General features: G+C 40.4%; 1 long non-coding RNA gene across 6 annotated transcripts in view; it reads right to left on the bottom strand.

Moving 5' to 3' along the window:
- The window catches only part of LOC131495122 (uncharacterized), a 238,828-nt gene that overhangs the window by 8,467 nt on the left and 207,673 nt on the right, over positions 1 to 22,688 (bottom strand). For all 6 annotated transcript variants that reach the window (XR_009253782.1, XR_009253780.1, XR_009253779.1 and 3 more), the window contains one exon: positions 2,142 to 2,480. This is a non-coding gene — a long non-coding RNA (uncharacterized LOC131495122). The remainder of the gene's footprint in view (positions 1 to 2,141; positions 2,481 to 22,688) is intronic.

Here is a 22,688-nt window from a genome sequence, read left to right on the forward strand (position 1 = left end):
CTTGTACTGTGTCTCCTTCTAAAAAATAAATAAAAACATTAAAAAACAAAGAAATATAAGTAGAGGATGATTGGATAAAGGCATATTTGTAGCTAATAGAATGGAGCACATTGATTTTTTGGCAGTAGAGGGAACATCTTAAGATCCAAGGGCCATGGGAAAGAAAGGACATTAATGATCTTTCTGTTTCAGAACTGTACTGGAGTTCACAAAACCTCTCTCAAACTCTTGCAAGTGTCTTAAATTTAACTGTTGAGTCTCATATTCTCCCCCAGACAGCTCTCGCCACTCTTTGGGCACTATTCCCTTTAATCCTGTCAAGAAATCTATTGGGAATGGCAGAAGATGGCCTCGGTGTCTATAATGCCCAGGCAAAAACAAAAACAAAAATCCTGTCCATACCACTGGATGTCTTCTTCACTCACACTTCTGTAGCTACACTCCGTCATTCAACGGGGCAGAAAAATGCCACTCGACTGGTTGTATGAACAAACTGGACAGGTTGGGCTGACTGCTCTTAGGTAGTCCCTCCAAAGGAATGCCTGGACTCAATTACTCAAACTGAACTGGGAGCTCTGAAACCTGCCAGACAGCTGGGAGACCACACCAGCTGCACTGTTGCCCCTCTGACTAGAACCAGATTTAGGGGTCCCAACAATTATAAACAACATTTTCTTTCCCGGGGCACCCTGTATGCCCCTGGGACTGTGCTTCCTATATGGAAACTGGGCATTCACTTGCCTCTCTCCAAAAATCTTGCTGCTTTGCACATTAGGGGTAAACATAAGAGACCTTTAATTATTTAAGGAAACACCATAAGTAAGTCATGTAGCCCTCAGGCAGCAGCAGAGATCTCTCCAAAATGAGGCTTTGTTATCTCAGGAAAATTTCCAGAGGGTTAACTGACTTATTATTGATGTGATCCCTATGGTGTAAGTCATCCTATTAGATTAGAAAAGATGATTCAAAACTTGTTCCTGAAAATACAAATCACAACCACACAGAGATATAACCTCACACCAGTCAGAGTGGCTAAAATGAACAACTCAGGAAACAACAGATGCTGGCGAGGATGCAGAGAAACGGGAACCCTCTTGCACTGTTGGTGGGAATGCAAACTCGTGCAGCTGCTCTGGAAAACAGTGTGGAGGTTCCTCAAAAAATTAAAAATAGATCTACCCTATGACCCAGCAATAGCACTGCTAGGAATTTACCCAAGGGATACAGGAGTATTGATGCATAGGGGCACTTGTACCCCAATGTTTATAGCAGCACTCTCAACAATAGCCAAATTATGGAAAGAGCCTAAATGTCCATCAACTGATGAATGGATAAAGAACTTGTGGTTTATATATACAACGGAATACTACTTGGCAATGAGAAAGAATGAAATCCTGCCATTTGCAGCAACATGGATAGAACTGGAGGGTATTATGCTGAGTGAAATAAGTCAGAAAAGGACAGGTATATGTTTTCACTCATATGTGGATCTTGAGAAACTTAACAGAAGACCATGGGGGAGGGGAAGGGGAAAAAATAATTACAGAGAGGGTGGGAGGCAAACCATAAGAGACTCTTAAATACAGAGAACAGTGTGAGGGTGGATGGGGGGGAATGGGTGATGGGCATTAAGGAGGGCACTTGTTGGGATGAGCACTGGGTGTTGTATGTAAGTCAATCTGACAATAAATTATATTTTTAAAAAAAGAAAAAAGAAAAAAAATAAATTGATCAGCACTAAAATTCAAAAAAAATTGTCCCTGACTCTAGTGGAGTGATCACTGACACCACCTTGACCCTGGAAGGTATTCAGGTCATCTTCAGTTCATTGGCCAGGGCTGTCATGGATAAGTTACCCTAGATATCTTCTTTACAGACCAAGGCAGAGTCCGTGTGGTGTGTAATACTGTACCTGTGTTAATACCTAAGGCCAAGTGGAAAAGTCAATACAGAAACTAAAGGAGAAAGCCATATGGCTATGTAAGACTCTGATGGCTTTTGGAATTTGTTTTGCTAGTTGTATCCAGGATCCTGGAGGTATGATTGTGCAGATTTGCCCCAACCCGCTGCAATTGGAATGCTGTGGATAGCAGCCTTAATTAAATGCTGTGAGAGACAGATTAAATGGAGTCAGCCCTCACCTCGGTAGGTGGCTGACAGAGTGCAATACTCATCGGAAACTTCTCCGCGGGTCTCTCATGTTTCTGCACATCTTGTTCCAGACTGTCCTTTCAAAGATGACTGTATAGTGAGCACTCTTGGAAGACAGAGAGAGTAGAGTGTTTCCTCTGAAGCAAAGGGTAGATTTGCTTACAGCCTTGTAGATAGTGTTTCCCTCGAAGGCAAAAGTCAGGCAAAGTTACTGCCCATGTAAGATGTGGGTGCCCCAAACTCAGGTTTCTTCTCCTGTAATGCCACCTGCTGTACGTGCAGGCCTCTATATCATCCGGTGGGAGTTGGGATTCAGACTGTTGCCCCTGCTGAAAAAAAAAAAAGAAATGTCAGTACTATGGCTACTGTTTCTCTGTGGATAATAAAGCCCTTGGTCTCTGATCCAGGAATATTGTAACAATATCCACAAAACTGTGGCAGGCTAATTTGCTAGCTTGTAAGCAGGATAAAGTCTCACACCCTTCACAGTGCTTAACCACCATATTCTCAAAATCCTAGGTTTTTTTTTTAGATTCCTTCTCCTGTATTCAGTAATGATCCTCAAGGAGATTGTCAATAGTAAGGAAGGTACAATTTATCTATCAGACTGGAGGAGCTGGTAGGGCTTCCAAGTGGAGATGACCAATGCAGAATTGGATATTGTAGTATTTGGTATATGAGTGATATTAAAGCTATAGTTTTGATAAAGGCTACCCAGGAAGAACATATAACGTAAGCGGTGTGCCTGGGCCAGCTCACACCTGCTCGCAAGAGCCAATTTTGTGTACATCTTCCTAATCCTGTGTTCAGTGACTTCATGTTGGTAGCTTGAAGTTGGCCATATGAGGATATTAATGCCATGGAAATTAGCAAATGCTACAAATCAAAGGTTTCCCCCAACTCTTGTGAGAACTAGTTGTTATCAGCATGCCACAATGGGGGCAGGTTCCTTACTCTATCCTCCTGTCCAATGTGGAGAATAATTTTGCCTATATCATGGGATTGCTTAGAGGATTAGGCAAGGAAATCTATAAAGCATGTAGAATAGCCTTGGTATATATTGTATTTAATTGAATCTAAGATGCTACCAAATTGAAGATGCAGCCTTATTTTACATCAGACTGTCGAAATAGAAAAAAACACTGCTGGGGCGCCTAAGTGGCTCAGTTGGTTGAGCGTCCAAATCTTGACTTTGGCTCAGGTCGTGATCCCAGGGTCATGGGATCGAGCCCTGCGCCGGGCTGTGTGCTGAGCTTAGAGCCTGCTTAAGTTTCTCCCTCTGCACCTCTCCCCTGTTCATGCTCGCTCTCTCTCTCTCTCTCTCAAATTAAAAAAATAATAAATAAATAAATAAATAATGGAAAAAACACTGCTAATTAAACTATGCTTTCTTACCACATGATTGTAGGACATGTCTCAATTCCAATAATGGTAAAGTGTGAAAAAATGTCTGTCTTAGAATGAATAACGTACAGTAGCTTGTTTATAAAATGCTTCACTGTATATTATCATTGCGATGAGCCACAATGGGTGTATGTGTAGTAAAATGTCATCTGTCTTATTCTACCATTTTAATCCTTAATCTATTCAAAACTTCTAAAAATAATATTGCTGAGAAATCAGACAGTTTGTATTAATGAATGCATGGCATATAAGTAGGAAGGGAGGAGGAGATTGGAAATATGACTATATTTCAAAATAAAACCAAACACAAATTTCACTGAATTTTAAATTTAAATATTATTTTTTAATGAGAATTAAACATATGAGAAACATCGGTGGGATCCTACAATAATACTTACAATCATAAATAAGTGAATGCAAAATTAGGAGTCCTCTGAACAATTTTTGCACATTTAAAACAGCATGTAAACTTATATGAAAATGAGGGGAGTATTAAGTGTATTTATTTGACTAATTATGTACATCCTGAGAAAATGATAAGAAACTGGTAAATAATTACAAAGGAAGAGGGCTGCCTAAAGTGTAATTATCTCAAGTCTGTGGGAATGAATTTATATTGTATAAAGAAAAATTCCTGGAAACAAATGAATACAGGCTATCAAATTTGGAGAGAGAAGAGAGACTACTACGTTTGCACAGGAAAACATCAAAGGGAAATGTTGGTTATTTTTTTTTACACCACTGCAACTAAAAATAAAATAGAAGAGCCTAACATAATTATGTGAAGAATTTGCAGCTATTACCCAGAATACAGTTTCAAGCAGGCTACACAATACAATGACCTTCAGCAAAACTTGACTCCAAACCCCATCGAAGTAATCTCCAGTTCCCTCTGTGGAAGCTTAAGGTGCAGCATAAGATCTGGCTTTTGATCTCAAAATAACTCCAGAGCTCAGCACACTGTTTCCGGACTCACTGCCTAATGCACATGTGCCAGCTGCCCACAGCCGAGGCACTCTGCTGGAAGTGGTTTGCAAGCCACTTTTCAGACCATGTTGGGAAGGACACTCCCAGAGACCAGGGTAATGGACAAGGCATGAAATTTTCAATCAGGAGATGTATTTCGGGTATGTCATTTAGGCATGTGCCTGGGGCAAAGCAGCCTGTCATCCCTAGAGTTCTCATCAAAAAGGAAATAGTAAAACTTGCCTTTTAGAAATCATGAGACTCTTGAAAGCATCTATTTTTGAAAGTACTTTTTAAGTTTTAAAAGTGCTTTACAAATATAATAAGGAATTATTATCACTATGACCACTACTACTCTTGTTTTCCCTGCAGAGCTGGCAAAGTCACAGTCACCATAGCATTGTATTATGAACTTGGGACAGAATTCCACACAAAATGAGTAGTAAATAATTATTTGATAGTGAAGGTATATTAAGATGTCTTCTTTATTTTATTTTTGATTTTTTAAAATTTACATCCAGGGCGCCTGGGTGGCTCGGTTGGTTAAGCGTCCGACTTCGGCTCAGGTCATGATCTCACGGTCTGTGAGTTCGAGCCCCGCATCAGGCTCTGTGCTGACTGCTCAGAGCCTGGAGCCTGTTTCAGATTCTGTGTCTCCTTCTCTCTCTGCCCCTCCCCTGTTCATGCTCTGTCTCTTTCTGTCTCAAAAATAAATAAACGTTAAAAAAAATTAAAAAAAAAATAAATAAAAATAAAATTTACATCCAAATTAGTTAACATATAGTGAAACAATGATTTCAGGAGTAGATTCTTTAGTGCCCCTTACCCATTTAGCCCATCCCCCCCTCCCACAACCCCTCCAGGAACCCTCAGTTTGTTCTCCATATTTATGAGTCTCTTCTGTTTTGTCCCCCTCCCTGTTTTTATGTTATTTTTGTTTCCCTTCCCTCATGTTCGTTTGTTTTGTCTCTTAAAGTCCTCATATGAGTGAAGTCATATGATTTTTGTCTTTCTCTGACTAATTTCACTTCGCATAATACCCTCCAGTTCCATCCACGTAGTTGCAAATGGCAAGATTTCATTCTTTTTGATTGCTGAGTAATACTCCATTGTGTGTGTGTGTGTGTATATATATATATATATTATCATATATATCATATATATATATATTATCACATATATCATATATATATATATATATATATATATATATATATATATACCACATCTTCTTTATCCATTCATCCCTCGATGGACATTTGGGCTCTTTCCATACTTTGGCTATTGTTGATAGTGCTGCTATAAACATGTCCCTTCGAAACAGCACACCTGTATTCCGTGGATAAATGCCTAGTAGTGCAATTGCTGGGTCGTAGGGTAGTTCTATTTTTAGTTTTTTGAGGAACCTCCATACTGTTTTCCAGAGTGGCTGCACCAGCTTGCATTCCTACCAACAATGCAAAAGAGATCCTCTTTCTCCACATCCTCGCCAACATCTGTTGTTGCCTGAGTTGTTAATGTAAGCCATTCTGACAGGTGTAAGGTGGTATCTCATTGTGGTTTTGATTTGTATTTCCCTGATGATGAGTGATGTTGGGCATTTTTTCATGTGTCAGTTGGCCATCTGGATGTCTTCCTTGAAGAAGTGTCTATTCATGTCTTTTGCCCATTTCTTCACTGGATTATTTGTTTTTTGGGTGTTGAGGTTGATAAGTTCTTTATAGATTTTGGATACGAACCCTTTATCTGACATGTCATTTGCAAATATCTTCTCACATTCTGTTGGTTGCCTTTTAGTTTTGCTGATTGTTTCCTTTGCTGTGCAGAAGCTTTTTATCTTGATGAGGCCCCAGTAGTTCATTTTTGCTTTTGTTTCCCTTGCCTCCAGAGACACGTTGAGTAAGAAGTTGCTGCGGGCAAGATCAAAGAGGTTTTTTCCTGCTTTCTCCTCAAGGATTTTGATGGCTTCCTGTCTTACATCGAGGTCTTTCACCCATTTTGAGTTTATTTTTTGTGTATGGTGTAAGAAAGTGGTCCAGGTTCATTCTTCTGCATGTCGCTGTCCAGTTTTCTCAGCACCACTTGCTGAAGAGACTGTCTTTATTCCATTGGATATTCTTTCCTGCTTTGTCAGAGATTAGTTGGTCATACATTTGTGGGTCCATTTCTGGGTTCTCTATTCTGTTCTATTGATCTGAGCGTCTGTTCTTGTGCCAGTACCATACTGTCTTGATGATTATAGCTTTGTAGTATAGCTTGAAGTCTGGGATTGTGATGCCTCCTGCTTTGGTTTTCTTTTCCAAGATTGCTTTGGCTATTTGGGGTCTTTTCTGGTTCCATACACATTTTAGGATTATTTGTTCTAGCTCTGTGAAGAATGCTGGTGTTACTTTGATAGGGATTGCATTGGATATGTAGACTGCTTTGGGTAGTATCGATATTTTAACAATATTTGTTTTTCCTATCCAGGAGCATGGAATCTTTTTCCATTTTTTTTGTGTCTTCTTCAATTTCTTTCATAAGCTTTCCATAGTTTTCAGTGTATAGATTTTTCACCTCTTTGGTTAGATTTATTCCGAGGTATTTTATGGTTTTTGGTGCAATTGTAAATGGGATCGATTCCTTGATTTCTCTTTCTGTTACTTCATTGTTGGTGTATAGGAATGCAACCGATTTCTGTGCATTGATTTTATATCCTGCAAATTTGCTGAATTCATGAATCAATTCTAGCAGTTTTTTGGTGGAATCTTTGGGGTTTTCCCAAAGTATCATGTCATCTGTGAAGAGTGATAGTTTGACATACTCCTGGCTGATTTGGATGCCTTTTATTTCTTTGTGTTGTCTGATTGAAGAGGCTAAGACTTCCAATACTATGTTGAATAACAGTGGTGAGAGTGGACATCCCTGTCTTGTTCCTGATCTTAGGGGGAAAGCTCTCAGTTTTTCCCCATTGAGGATGATATTAGCATTGAGTCATTCATATATGGCTTTTATGATCTTGAGGTATGATCCTTCTATCCCTACTTTCTTGAGGGTTTTTATCAAGAAAGGATGCTGTACTTTGTCAAATGCTTTCTCTGCATCTATTGAGAGGATCATATGGTTCTTGTCCTTTCTTTTATCGATGTGATAAATCACATTAATTGTTTTGCAGATATTGAATCAGCCCTTAATCCCAGGTATAAATTCTGCTTGGTGGTGGTGAATAATTTTTTTAATGTATTGTTGGATCCGGTTGGCTAATATCTTGTTGAGGATTTTTGCATCTGTGTTCATCAGGGAAAATGGTCTATAGTTCTCCTTTTTAGTGGGGTCTCTGTCTGGTTTTGGAATCAAGGTAATGCTGGCCTCATAGAAAAAGTTTGGAGGTTTTCCTTCCATTTCTATTTTTTGGAACAGCTTCAAGAGAATAGGTGTTAACTCTTCCTTAAACGTTTGGTAGAATTCCCCTGGAAAGCCGTCTGGCCCTGGACTCTTGTTTTTTGGCAGAGTTTTGATTACTAATTCGATTTCCTTACTGGTTATGGGTCTGTTCAAATTTTCTATTTCTTCCTGTTTCAGTTTTGGTAGTGTATATGTTTCTAGGAATTTGTCCATTTCTTCCAGATTACCCATTTTATTGGCATATAACTGCTCATAATATTCTGTTATTATTGTTTTTATTTCTGTTGTGTTGGTTGTGATCTCTCCTCTTTCATTCTTGATTTTATTTATTTGGGTCCTTTCCTTTTTCTTTGGGATCAAACTGGCTAGTGCTTTATCAATTTTGTTAATTTTTTCAAAGAACCAGCTTCTGGTTTCATTGATCTGTTCTACTGGTTTTTGTTTTTTTTTTTTGATAGCATTAATTTCTGCTCTAATCTTTATTATTTCCTGTCTTCTGCTGGTTTTGGGTTTTATTTGCTGTTCTTTTTCCAGCTCCTTGAGAGACAGAGACAGAGCATGAGCAGGGCAGGGGCAGAGAGAGGAGGAGACAGATTCTGAGGCAGGCTCCAGGCTCTGAGCTGTCAGCACAGAGCCCTACGCAGGGCTCGAACTCACAAACTTCGAGATCATGACCTGAGTCAAAGTCAGGCGCCTGAGCCACCCAGGCACCCCAAAATGTCTTCTTAACACATGTGTTTCAAGATAGAAGTATCACTTTTTTCTTTGTTTTTTCATTTTTTTAATGTTTACTTTTGAGAGAGAGAGGAGGGGCAGAAGCGGGGGAGGGGCAGAGGGAGAGAGTGAGAGACAGAATCTGAAGCAGGCTCCAGGCTCTGAGCTGTCAGCACAGAGCCTGATGTGGGGCTCGAACCCACGAACCATGAAATCATGACCTGAGCTGAAGTCGGACCCTTGACCAACTAAGCCACCCAGGCGCCCCCTTTTATTATTATTATTATTATTATTATTATTATTATTATTATAAAGTCTAAAGGAATGCTAGAAAAATCATGGGCTTTTAATTCAGACAGACTGGGATTTGAATCAGGATTTAATACCTTACTAGCTGTATGATAGTAGGCAGTTTACTTAACCTCTCCGAGTTTAGGGAGCCCCACCTCCCAGGCTTCTGGGCATTTCAGTGTGTAAAGTGCCGACCTAGCTTGATGAATTCTAGCTTCCTCTCTCTGGTCTTAAATACTTTGTCTTTTTTCCTTACATTTTGCAGGGAGCTCTGGAAGAACTCAGTAGGGTTACGGGTGATGCTGTGTAGACTGGTAACAGCATTTATTCCGTTCTTTCTATATATCAGGCACTGTGCTGAGCCTTCCCATAACTGTTTTCATTTAATCCTTACACAACCCTATAAGAAAGGCATTAACGAATGTACTGTATTAGTTTACTATTAGTGTTGCAGCACATAACCAGAATTTTAGTGGCTTAACGTCCATGCGTTCTCCAGCTTCTAGAGAACACTCGTTTTCCTTAGTTAGAGGCCCCTGCCTCGCTCTGACCTCTGCTTCTGCTGTACCATCTTTCAGTTTCCTGCCTCCCTCTTTCCTGTATCAGGACCATAGTGATTACATGGCACCCACCTAGATAATCTCCCATCTCAAGATCCTTAGTCACGGCTGCAAAGTCCTGTTTGCCGTGTGAGGTAACATACTCACAGGTTCTGGGGATTAGGAAGTGGACTCTTGGAGGAGTCATTCTGTCTACCACACATGCCTGTTTAACAAATGAGGGAACGGAGGCTTCTCAGCTCGGGCACTTTGTAATCAGAATCCAGGTTCTCCATCTTTGCTCTGTACCCAGAAGCAATGTAGCCATTTGGTATGAGCAGGTGTGCCTCATTTTTAGGCGTGGTTATCACATTGATTGTGGTGACGACATTTGGTAAGGATCAGACATGAGTTTATTTTGTCCATTGTCTTGAGCTCAGAAGCCGTATTTATTATCTACTACCCAACTGATCACCTTCAAGAAAAACTTAGTATCTACCTGGCATGGTACCAGTTGTTACAAAGAATTAAAAACCCAATGCATTTGTCCCTGAGGGAATTTCCAAAACAAACAATATAAAAACACAAAAGTATATGTGTCAGACTGAAGCCCAGTGGGGATTGCTGCACCTACTGAGAAGGATAATTAGCACATTTAGTAGTTTGGAATTCTTTCCTGAGTCTTTTGTAATGGAGTTGTTGACTTACTTCAGTTGCTCTATCTTATTTACTATTAATTCATGAAACTATTGACTGAGGCTGAAACTTTGCTTTAAATTTTTTTAATATTCATTTTTGAGAGAGAGAGAGAGAGAGCACGCAAGCAGGGGAAGGGCAGAGAGAGGTGGGAGGGTAGAGAGGATCTGAAGCAGGCTCCCTGCTGACAGCCCAGACCCAATGCAGGGCTGGAACTCAGGAATCATGAGATCATAACCTCAGCCCAAGTCTGATGCTCAACCAACTGAGCCACCCAGGAATCCCTATATAAAAATTTTCAAGTTTGGAGACTCAGGGGCCCAAGTGTACTGACAGCTCAGAGCCTGGAGCCTGCTTTGGATTCTGTGTCTCCCTCTGTCTCTGCACCTCTCCAAAATAAATAAACATTAAAAAATATTTAAAGTTTGGATGTTCAGCCTACTTACTGAATTCAAGCAATAATGACTGCTATAGAGATGAGTTCTGCTGAAGCAAATCATTCAAGTTTTCCTCACTAAAAATGGATGAGAACATTTCACTAAAGGTTGGAATTCAGAGAAACATACAAACAAGTCCCCCAATAATAAGTGTGCCAAGTCATTTAAACGTTATCTCTTTTCATTGCTTGTTTTTGCCAGTTTTTTTTTTTTTTAAATTTTTTTTTTTCAACGCTTTTTATTTATTTTTGGGACAGAGAGAGACAGAGCATGAATGGGGGAGGGGCAGAGAGAGAGGGAGACACAGAATCGGAAACAGGCTCCAGGCTCCGAGCCATCAGCCCAGAGCCTGACGCGGGGCTCGAACTCACGGACCGCGAGATCGTGACCTGGCTGAAGTCGGACGCTTAACCGACTGCGCCACCCAGGCGCCCCATGTTTTTGCCAGTTTTTAAAGCAGCTTTCTTTCTGGTAAAAAATGCTGGTGCCATTTACATCTGGTGCAGAGGAAACCTGGAAGGGAAGGAAGAACACACAAGCATTTGAGGTGTCTGCAAGTGTGGGACTTCAGGAAAAGGAAAGAATCAGAGAAGAGAAAGGGAAAGGAGAGACAAAATGAAGAAGGCCGCAGGGAAAAGAGGCCTCAGGGAGGGAGTACAAGGAAATCCCATGGAACAGCATAACTGCCAGCTTCTGTTGCTGAGAATAAAGGGACCACAATTTCTCTCTTGAACACTGTTTTTTTTTTGTTTTTGTTTTTTTTTCTAATTTAGAAAGAGCTAAAAGGAGACCATTTTAGGTGATCAGGTCCTAGGGCCGTTTGCCACTGCTAACACTTCTCTCAGGCTGTTCTCTGCACCTACAGTCAGGATGAGAATATTCTAGGGAGGAGAGAGGGAAGGAAACATGGGAGGAAGTGAGAGAAAGAGGAAGAGAGGGAAGAAAGAACTCTGCCTTGCTGGGGCTGCTGGTCAGGTGCTGAGTTGGCTGAGTGACCTTTGACCTTTGAGAACAATTTGAATCACGGCTCCCCAGTCATGTTCCGATTGCACGTGCATATTCAGAAGTGCACAAAGTACCTTACAGACGTGGAAGAAAACGTGTCTTTGACCTGGGGCTCTGAAACCACGTGTCACTCAGGGAATCCAGAAACTGAACTCCAGACCAGTGAGAGGAACTGAGCCTCCAGAAGCCCTATGAGTTCCTGTCCGCGTCAGTGGCTGGCAGTACAGCTTCGGGAGGATTTGGAAAAACACCGTATCTCAGAGGTGGAAGGGGTCAGGCAAAGCCACGTATGAAACAGAGAAAGTATTCTATCCTGTGCAATACGTGGATAATGAGGCCATTATTTATCCGATTGAACTTGAAGCTTCACGCCCTCTCTGCAGCTTTTCTTCTCCAGTTTGTCCGTGTTTATGGCTCTGAAAACAATTCATGCCTCGACTCCAATGCCAACATGACACTTCTGTTTATATACAGAAGACGCTTCTGCACTGTAATTCTATATTCATAATTCTTAAGGTATTTATATCTGGTAAATTTTTTGCTTAGTGCTTCATGTAACTCAATAGTACTATATTATCTACTAAAGAATAAAGGAGTGATATAACAAACAGCTTTACTCTGGAGGATTACCTCTTGCATGTTGCCAGATCTTAATTGTCCATCTTTCAGTTCTCTCTCTGTATGACCACAGTAAAGTGTTCCAGAAGGGTTAGCTAATGGCCCGCTGGCTTCAGCTAATTTCCTTCGAGAAGATTTGTCTTTATTTGTGTCTGTACCAGTGACTGGATAGCAGCACTTACAGGTTTGTGAAGCACTCCAATGTACCATCAACACAATGATAAAGAACAAAATGCGGGGCACCTGGGTGGTGCAGTCGGTTGGGCGTCCGACTTCAGCCAGGTCACGATCTCGCGGTCCATGGGTTCGAGCCCCGCGTCAGGCTCTGGGCTGATGGCTCAGAGCCTGGAGCCTGTTTCCGATTCTGTGTCTCCCTCTCTCTCTGCCCCTCCCCTGTTCATGCTCTGTCTCTCTCTGTCCCAAAAATAAATAAATGTTGAAAAAAAAAAATTTTTTTTTAAATTAAAAAAAAAAAAAGAACAAAATGCTTTCGTTTTTCTCACACTACGTCACTGACAAAAATGAAACATTTGCTAGGTATTTCACACACAAAAAATTTTTACTGACAAAAATGATTAACTATGGAAATTTAATAATTGATGCATACCTTGTAAGAGAAACTTTCTTTAATAACATTTCTGTTATTCTGTTATTCTGTTTGTTGATATTTGGTCAAGAATGGATCTTTTATTTTTTTTTTAATTTTCTTTCTTTCTTTATTATTTATTTATTTTTAGGGAGAGAGAGAGTGAAAGTTAGGGCAAGGGGGGGGACAGAGAGATTGAGAGAGAGAGAGAGAGAGAGAGAGAGAGAGAGAGAGAGAATCCCAAGCAGGCTCCACGCTGAGCATGGGGCTCCATCCTACAACGCCGGGATTATGACCTGAGCAGAAATCAAGAAATCAAGAGTCCGAAGCTTAACCGACTGGGCCAGCCAGATGCCCCAAGAGTGGATCTTTTACATCTAACTATTGACCTATTCCTCTGAGCTAATTTAAGAATGTGGTGGTTGTTCAGAAAGAATCCTCTATGGGCTGATGTGGGGAATTGAAGATTTGCTTCTTCTCCATTCTCTGTGCCCTCTCAGAAGTTTTCCAGGAGAGGCAAATTTGTAATGTAATCACCATTTTGAGGCCTACCGTGAACCAGACCCAGCTGCGCGACTCCCCGTACAGGAGTTATTTGACTCCTCACAGGAATTCTCTGAGGTAAACAATACCCCTACTTTACTTCTAATTGATACATTCAGATCTCATGAGCCTTTGATTGCAAATAAGGTTGTAATTTTAAATGCTCAAGTTATCTGGGGCGCCTGGGTGGCTCAGTCGGTTAAGCGGCCGACTTCGGCTCAGGGCATAATCTCGCGGTCCATGAGTTCGAGCCCCGCATCGGGCTCTGTGCCGACAGCTCGGAGCCTGGAGCCTGTTTCCAATTCTGTGTCTCCCTCTCTCTGACCCTCCCCCGTTCATGCTCTGTCTCTCTCTGTCTCAAAAATCAATAAACGTTAAAAAAAATTTTTTTTAAATGCTCGAGTTATGATACCTCTGACTAGGGACAAGAAACGACCTGACACTGTATTGTCCCTGGTATGTGGTGAGTGTCTTGGGTGCATGTCTTGGCCCTGGAGCAGCCCTGGTTCTTCTGCCCGAGCTTCCCTACAAAGTCTCCAGCCCAGGGCTGTGCTGTGGCTGTCCCTGTGCAGGAGAAGAGGAAGAAGAGGAAAGAAGAGAGAGAAAGTACCTACATGTGTCAGGCAACAGGCTGTGTGTTTTAGCCGCACTACCCTTTGGTCCTCATAAACGCCCTGTAAAAGAAGTCCCGTTATTATCCCCATTTTATGGGCTGAAGGAAGGAAAGGGGCCTCCGAGGGGCTGAGGAACACGTTCAGAACGCTGGCAACCAGCAGGCATCAGCCACACACTTAGGTTTGTCTCCTCCCGTGCTCTTCAACTGCTGTGCCAGAGTCAGTATTACTACATTGCTGCTAGATTATAGTAATAGATTTATTGCCAAATACATGCTCTGAAAATACTCGTCTTATTTAATTCTGCCTTGGAGTAGTACAAGCCCATACAGATTCTACTCTACATGACTGTCTTCGCCCACTCAGGCTGCCATAACAAAATATCATAGATTAAGTGGCTTAAACAGCAGACATGTGTCACAGTTCTGGAGGCTGGAAACTCTAAGATGAATGTGCCAGCCAGTTCTGTTCCTTGCTGAGGGCTCACTTCCTGGTTCACAGAGGGTCATCTTTTCACTGTATCCTCATGACATGGAGACAAAGAAAGAGAAAGAGCAAGCAAGAGACAGTGAGACAGAGAGAGATCTGTGTCTCTTCTTAGAAGACACAAATCTCATGAGGCTTCATCCTCATGACCTAATTACCTCCCAAAGGCCCTACTTCCAAATATCATCACATTAGGAGTTAGGGCTTCAACATATGAATTTTGAGGTGATGCAAACAGAATGCAGACATTCTGTCCAGGACAACGATGAGTAAAGAAAACTATTTAACAAGAGATGTGTGTCTTCTTCTACATCACAACTATCTTGTCCTATATATTCTTACATCTGGGTATATTTTTAAATACCTTAAATATTACAAAAGTGAATTTGTTCTACGGTGACCACAAGCCCTGGCTTCCCCAGTACAGTTTTGGTTTATGCCTGCTGTCCTGGTAGAATTATTAAGAACACTCCTTCTCACTCTCAAAAGTGTCCTGGTTTGAATAATAAATTATATGGGCATCTTTTTTGTTACCAACATTTCACAATGTTTGTAGATTAGAAAGTTTTGATAATTTTTGAAGCTGGGTGATAGGTATATGGGGATTTATTTAATTTTCATGCTAAAAATCTTAAATACATATATTTATAGTTAAGTTTCTATAGTTATGATTTAAACAAATGAGGAGTATTAATTTGTTTTTAAGTTCAAGCAGTTGTATCTCTTTCAAATATAAAAATATCATTAATGAAGCAATAACTTATACTTCTTTTCTCATGTACAAAAATTGCATTCCTGAAGAGTTGTTGTAACTGAAAGGACGCAGATTGAACTATTGTAATTGAAAGTTTTTTGAATGAATTAGGAGTATTTGTTACATTAAAAGACCAGAGGGAATACTGTCACTCAATAAAGAATCTCTTTGTAGAGGTGCCTGGCTGGCTCAGCTGGTAGGGCGTGTGACTCTTGATCTTGGGGTTGTGAGTTCAGGCCCCATGTTGGGTGTAGAGATTACTTAAAAATAAAATCTTAAAAAAAAAAAAAAGGATCTCTTTGTAAAAGTATTATTATTTTTTTTTTTTTAAGAAGGCAGCGGGAGGATAAGACACAAAAATTTCCTGAAGGAGATGACACTAGAACCAAGGATTATAGGATGAATGAGAAACAGTGATGTGTAGGGAAATACCAGCAAACCAAGTGCATTAGAGACTTCTAGTAATTTAATAATTAAAAATGGACCTTAAATGATTGGTCAGATTAGGAAAAGCTAATGAAGGTGAAACAGAAATTGGACTTTGAGAATTGAATTGGAAGCAAGTTAAATGGAGACAACTAGGGGAAATTATCTAAAAGCCAGATCTTTTTAATTTTATTTTATATTTTTATGTAGTTAACATACAATGTTATATTAGTTTCAGGTGTACAATATAATGATTCAACAATTCTACCCATTACTCAGTGCTCATCACCACAAGCATACTCATCCCCTTCACCTATTTCATCCATCCGCCCACTCACCTCCCCTCTGGTAACCACCAGTTTGTTCTCTACAGTTAAGAGTCTGTTAAAAAAGAAAAAGTCTGGGGGCGCCTGGGTGGCTCGCTCGGTTAAGCGTCTGACTTCAGCTCAGGTCATGATCTCACGGTCCATGAGTTCAAGCCCCGCGTCGGGCTCTGTGCTGACTGCTCAGAGCCTGCAGCCTGTTTCAGATTCTGTGTCTCCCTCTCTCTCTGCCCCTCCCCTGTTCATGCTCTGTCTCTCTCTGTCTCAAAAATAAACGTTAAAAAAAAAAAAAGAAAAAAAAAAAAAAAAAAAGAAAGTCTGTTGAGGCACCTGTGCGGCTTAGCAGGTTAAATGTCCAGCTCTCGGTTTTGGTTCAGGTCATGATCTTACAGCTTCGTGGGTTCGAGCCCTGCATCAGGCTCCCTGCTGAGAGCTCAGAGCCTGCTTGGGATTCTTTCTCTCTCCCCCTCTCTCTCTGGCCCTCCCCTACTCATGCTGTCTCTGTCTCTCTCAAAATAGATAAATAAACTTTGAAAACAAGAGTCTGTTTGGGGTTTGTCTGTTTTGTTCCCTTGTTCATTTTTTTGTTTCTTGAATTCTACATCTGAGTGAAATCGTATGGTATTTATCTTTCTCTAACTGACTTATTTCACTTAGCATTATACCCTCTAGGTCCATCCATGTTGTTGCAAATGGCAAGATCTCATTCTTTTTTATGAGTAATATTCTAATATATATGTGTGAACCCTAAATTGCGAGTGACTTGTTCTGCAAGTGTTCTGCAAGATGAGCAAACATTTCTACTAAATTTTAACTTGGTAAACGAGTGATGCCGTGCAATGCAAGTAGTACGTGATGTCAAATGTTACGTGATCACCACTGAGCCAACGGTTCTTGAAATTTGCTTTGATATACAAGTGCTTTGGATTACCAGCATGTTTCTGGAACAAATTGTGCTTGCGAACCACGATTTTACTGTATATACACACACACCACATCTTCTTTATCCTTCATCTATCGATGGACACTTGGGCTGCTTCCATAATTTGGCTATTGTTAATAATGCTGCAATAAACATAGGGGTGTTTGTATCTTTTCAAATGAGTGTTTTCATATTCTTTGGGTAAATAACCAGTGTAAAAGGATTGTTAATGTCCTCACTTATGTTTTGTGCAAGGATGTATATTTTACACAACTCGAGAGGCAACCCAGTAGTTTAGTTTTCTCGTCTGTAAAATAAGAGAGAGAATACTAGCTACTTAGAAAGCTGTTGTGAGGATGAATTTTTACATTTCATGTAAAGAATAAAGCTCATTGCCTGGCACACAGTAAGAACTCAATAAATGTTAAAATTTTTCTTTGTGGTAAGGTGACGATGTATTATTTCAAGTAAAGTGTTAAATAACAGCAGCAACAACCACTCTTGGAACGCATTACTTTGTACTTCCGTACTTGTGTTTTGTAATTGAAGACAGAGAATCAAAATATTCAACATGTCTAAGTGGGCAGTATGAAAGTAAAACTTATATCAGGAAGATACATAAATTAGGTTTGCACTCTCTCGTTAATTCAGCCAGCCAGTCAGTCATGAACTATTTACCAAAAGCCCAGTATGTGCAAGCTGGGACCTGCGCAATTAGAGCAGGGCAAAGCGTGCAACCTGAATGCAGGATGCAATAGAAAACCGACGTGGTCATGATATTGCAGTTCAGGTTAACTTTGGTGGAATTAAGAAGTACTGTTTAGAGGCGCCTGGCTGGTTCAGCCTGTAAAACATGCAACTCTTGATCTCAGGGTTGTGAGTCTGAGCCCCATGCTGGGTATAGAGATTACTTAAAAATAAAATCTTTACAAAAAAAGAAAGAAAGAAAGAAATCCTGGTTAAATTATAAATCCTTTCATTAATCAGTAATATACCTTTCCACCCTGGCCATAGAGTTATTTTCCACATGTTTTAACAAAGAACAAAGAGTCTCTGATGTGCTTTTCACTTGTACATTTTCTATGCCTAGAGGCATAATGCAGTCTATGAAAAATCTTTCTTTTGTTCTTTTCATTGTCTCTCAAAGCCTCAAGCCTTAGGGCCTTTGAAATAAATCAATACTGAATTCATTGACTTAGGCATTCCAACGGAACAAAGAGAACTTCAGAGACTAGACAAAGTATTAAAAACATTTGGAATATTTTCTTCCCAGAGTGCCCACGTTTTTCTTATTGGAAAGCAACAGTTAACAGCATTCTTGTAGCTGAATCGCCATTGTTTTGCTTGCATACAAACTAAAAACGTTGTCAATCATCTTCTCAAATTAATTTTGTAAATAACAAAGTTAGCATCTCGTCATTTAACCAATAGCCACAAAAAAGACGATGATGATAAAATGCCTAATTTTGGACACTCTCCTATTACTCTACATTTTGAATAGTTTTCAGACAACATATGTACTTGAGTATATCACAAGCTAAATACTATCTGGATAATTTAAAATATTTAACAAGTTTTCCTGAATATGCAAAGACTTTGACCTATTCCTGAGAAGCTTACAACATTTCAGAAAACAAAATCAGGAGAAAATAAGCTTACACCTGAGGTATGAGGCCGTTCAATAGCTTTAGGGTTGTTAAATATTCTCTTTTGGCTTCTCAATCAATAGAGAGCAGGAAGCACTGTCTGGCTGTCTATTAGCATGTTTTCAGTTGTAAGACAGAAAGCCCAACTCATACTGGTTAACAATAACTAGAACTGGTTAACAACAACTTTAACAGTAACAACTTTAAACAATGGTTTAAAGGTGAGATAGCCTTTAAAATGATTCAGCAGCTCTGTGGTATCAGAAGAACCCCTTTAGGGAAACAACCCAAACATCACACTTCTTCCTCTACATACTCTCTCCTTTCTTAGAGTCTTACTGTCATAATATATACAATCCCGATACAGCCTGTCTAGAATCAAGCCTACCTATATATATGATTTCCAGTAAACCCTCAAATCCTGTTAGCCTCAAAAATCTCACTCCCTAACCTATCACCCTCTAAAATAACACTGCCGTTAGAATACCTTGTTCGAAGAAACTGCATGATAGCGGGAGCAAAGAATTTGGTATCAGAGGATTACTGCTACTACCCCACTACATAATTATGGGATTTAGAGCAAGCTATTAACCTCAATGATTTTCAGTTTCCTAATCTGTAAAATGGAGCTTACAAATAATGTACTCGTACACCTTATGAAGAATACCTAGCAAAATCCTATCGCAATCACATTACTGAATGATAATACGTTGGGAGCATTGTTTGAATGTCTCCAGAAAGCTCTCTGTTTGCCTGTTGTCTGTGGCGGCTTTTGTGATACTATGGCAGAGTAGAGTGACTGTAAAAGAGACTCAATGCTTAAAATACTATCTGGCCCTATGGGAAAAGTTTTCAACCCCCACCCCAGAGAAGGAAGGCTTTATTACCTGAGTTGCAGCTTTACAAAGAGCCTCGTTTTGGGAACCCTCTTGCACTGTTGGTGGGAATGCAAACTGGTGCAGCCACTCTGGAAAACAGTGTGGAGGTTCCTCAAAAAATTAAAAATAGACCTACCCTATGACCCAGCAATAGCACTGCTAGGAATTTACCCAAGGGATACGGAAGTACTGATGCATAGGGGCACGTGTACCCCAATGTTTATAGCAGCACTCTCAACAATAGCCAAATTATGGAAAGAGCCTAAATGTCCATCAACTGATGAATGGATAAAGAAATTGCGGTTTATATACGCAATGGAGTACTACGTGGCAATGAGAAAGAATGAAATATGGCCCTTTGTAGCAACGTGGATGGAACTGGAGAGTGTTATGCTAAGTGAAATAAGCCATACAGAGAAAGACAGATACCATATGTTTTCACTCATATGTGGATCCTGAGAAACTTAACAGAAACCCATGGGAGAAGGGAAGGAAAAAAAAAAAAAAAAAAAAAGAGGTTAGAGTGGAAGAGAGCCAAAGCATAAGAGACTCTTAAAAACTGAGAACAAACTGAGGGTTGATGGGGGGTGGGAGGGAGGGAGGGTGGGTGATGGGTATTGAGGAGGGCACCTTTTGGGATGAGCACTGGGTGTTGTATGGAAACCAATTTGACAATAAACTTCATATATTGAAAAAAACAAAACAAAACAAAGAGCCTCGTTTTCCTGGATCACTAGAAAAAAGGGAGAGAAATTTGGAACATCCATATTTTTAACCAAAAGATATGAGTCAGAGTCCCAACAATGAACAGATGGCTATTTGAACACAGGTAATTTGAGGAGGGTCTATTGATTTATTTAGTTTTTGTTTTTCCTCTTTTTTTTTTTTTTTGAAGTTAACTTATTTATTTTGAGAGAAAGCACAAGTGGGGAAGAGGCAGAGAGAAAGAGGAAGAGAATCCCGAGCAGGCTCTGCACCACCAGTGCAGAGACTGATGTGAGGCTCGAAACCATGAACCAGGAGATCATGACCTGCGTGGAAGTTGGACGCTTAGCTGATTAAGCCACCCAAGTGCCCTGAGGAGGGTCTATTTAAAAAGGAATGAGGGGCGCCTGGGTGGCTCAGTTGGTTGGGCATCCGACTTTGGCTCAGGTCATGATCTCGCGGTCCGTGAGTTTGAGCCCCACATCGGGCTCTGTGCTGACAGCTCAGAGCCTGGAGCCTGTTTCAGATTCTGTGTCTCCCTCTCTCTCTGACCTTCCCCCATTCATGCTCTGTCTCTGTCTCAAAAATGAATAAACGTTAAAAAAAAATTTAAAAAGGAATGAATTTAGGAGCTGGGGTTCACCACCTGAAGGGGTGAGGGAACAGTTGCTAGGAACTGGGAAAAGACAACAGTGTAGAGTTAGTGGCCCTGAGAAAAATGAGGACTTCTAGTCCAGGGACACAGCCAGCTCCAGGAGACTTTGCACAGAAGGAGACAAGGGAATAAATACTCTGACTTTGCTTTCCTCTTCTCTTTTCTTACTGGGACTTCTCCCTGGCTAAATGCAACCAGAGGTCCTCAGTGCCATTGGACCTGAGAACAGATCATCATAGTCCATACTATTCAACCTCCTGGGCAGAGAGCAGGGTGGAGAAGGCTGTAAACTGGTTAGAGTGAGACAAATAGAAAATATCTGGCACAGAGAGCTACCTTGAGGGTTTCTGTGAGCAGAATGAAGAAATGTAGCAGTAAAACAGATTGAGACTCAGGCTTTTCTTAGAGGGTGTCTAGATAGAATGACATCCTGGTGGCAACGAGAATACTTAGCATCCAGATCTTGGTTTCTTAATATCTTCCTCTGATAAAAGGGATTAGTGCTTCTTAGAGAAATGTCTTTCTGGGACATGTAGGTCCAGCACAAGGTAAATACAAGATGAGCTTGGAGGACCTTGTTTTGCCAGAGTAAGGAAGAGCTGATACAGGAAACGGGAGTCAGCTGAAAGGGGCTCCCACTGGCAAACTCTGAACCAATCTGAATATCAAATACTAATAGTTAAGAATGAACTTCAGACTAAACTAGGAGAACATGAACACATCACAATGTAAATAAATGGGGAGAAAAGAAAGTTCTACCTTACAGTAAACGTCTTAGAATATATCCCTATCAATTACTTATTAATCAGTGAACACAAAGTACTCATTAGTTAATTTTACAGTGGAGAAATATGGCAAACATCACATTAACCAAGTGACAAATGTTGTCATCATCAGTAATGAGACAAATCACGTGCCCCTCATATGATGTAATGAGGGAAACACAGCGTCACTTCTATGGTATTCTTACAAACGTGGGTAAGGAGAGATACCATGATGAAATATCAGACTAACCCAAACCAATGGATAATTAAATGATTAACTAGCCCGTGCATTTTAAAAAATGATGGGTTTTAAATTTGTTTATTTATTTGTAAGTAATCTCTCCACCCAACGTGGGGCTGAAACTCATGACCCAGAGATCAAGAGTCACATGATCTACCAACAGAGCCAGCCAGGCACTCTAAAAAATGACAGGGTAATTAAAGACAAGGAAGATCTAAGAAAGTTACTTATTGAACAAAGCTAAAGAAGAATTATAACTAAACCCAACACCTGACATTAGGCTGGATCCTGGATGTATAAAGGAAATTATGGGGATAATACTCAGAATTTGAATGAGGGTCTGTGGATTAGGAGGCACTATTGAATCATTATTAATTTTCTGATTGATGATGACACTATGGCTACAGTCTTTGCTTTCTTAGGAAATATACACTAAAGTATTATGGGATAAAGAGAATCATGCCTAAAACTTAAATACAGAGGGAAAAGGAATATGTGTATGTGTGTCTGCATGTGTGTGTGTGTGGGGCGGGGGGTGTAGAGAAAAAAAATGATAAGGCACATGTGGTAAAATGTTAACAATGGGCAAATCTGGGAGAAGGGTATATAGGGCTTTTCATACAATTTTTCTAACTTCTCTGTACATTTGAAATTATGTCAAAATAAAGAGTTAAAACATACTTGAAAATGCTGATACCTAGGGGCTCCTGGATGGCTCAGTGGTTGTACTTGGGCTCGGGTGGTGACCTCATCGTTCGTGAGTTCCAGCCCCACATCAGAGTCTGCTGTCAGCGCAGAGCCCGCTTCAGATCCTCTGTTTCCCTCTCTCTGCCCCTCCTCTGCCCTCTCTCTCTTTCTCAGAAATAAACATTAAAAATTTTTAAAAAGAAAAGAAAGGCAAATGCTGATGCCTAGACACCATCCACGATCAGTTTAGTCA

Source organism: Neofelis nebulosa, chromosome 14, assembly GCF_028018385.1.
Source record: "Neofelis nebulosa isolate mNeoNeb1 chromosome 14, mNeoNeb1.pri, whole genome shotgun sequence".
Lineage (NCBI taxonomy): Eukaryota > Metazoa > Chordata > Mammalia > Carnivora > Felidae > Neofelis > Neofelis nebulosa.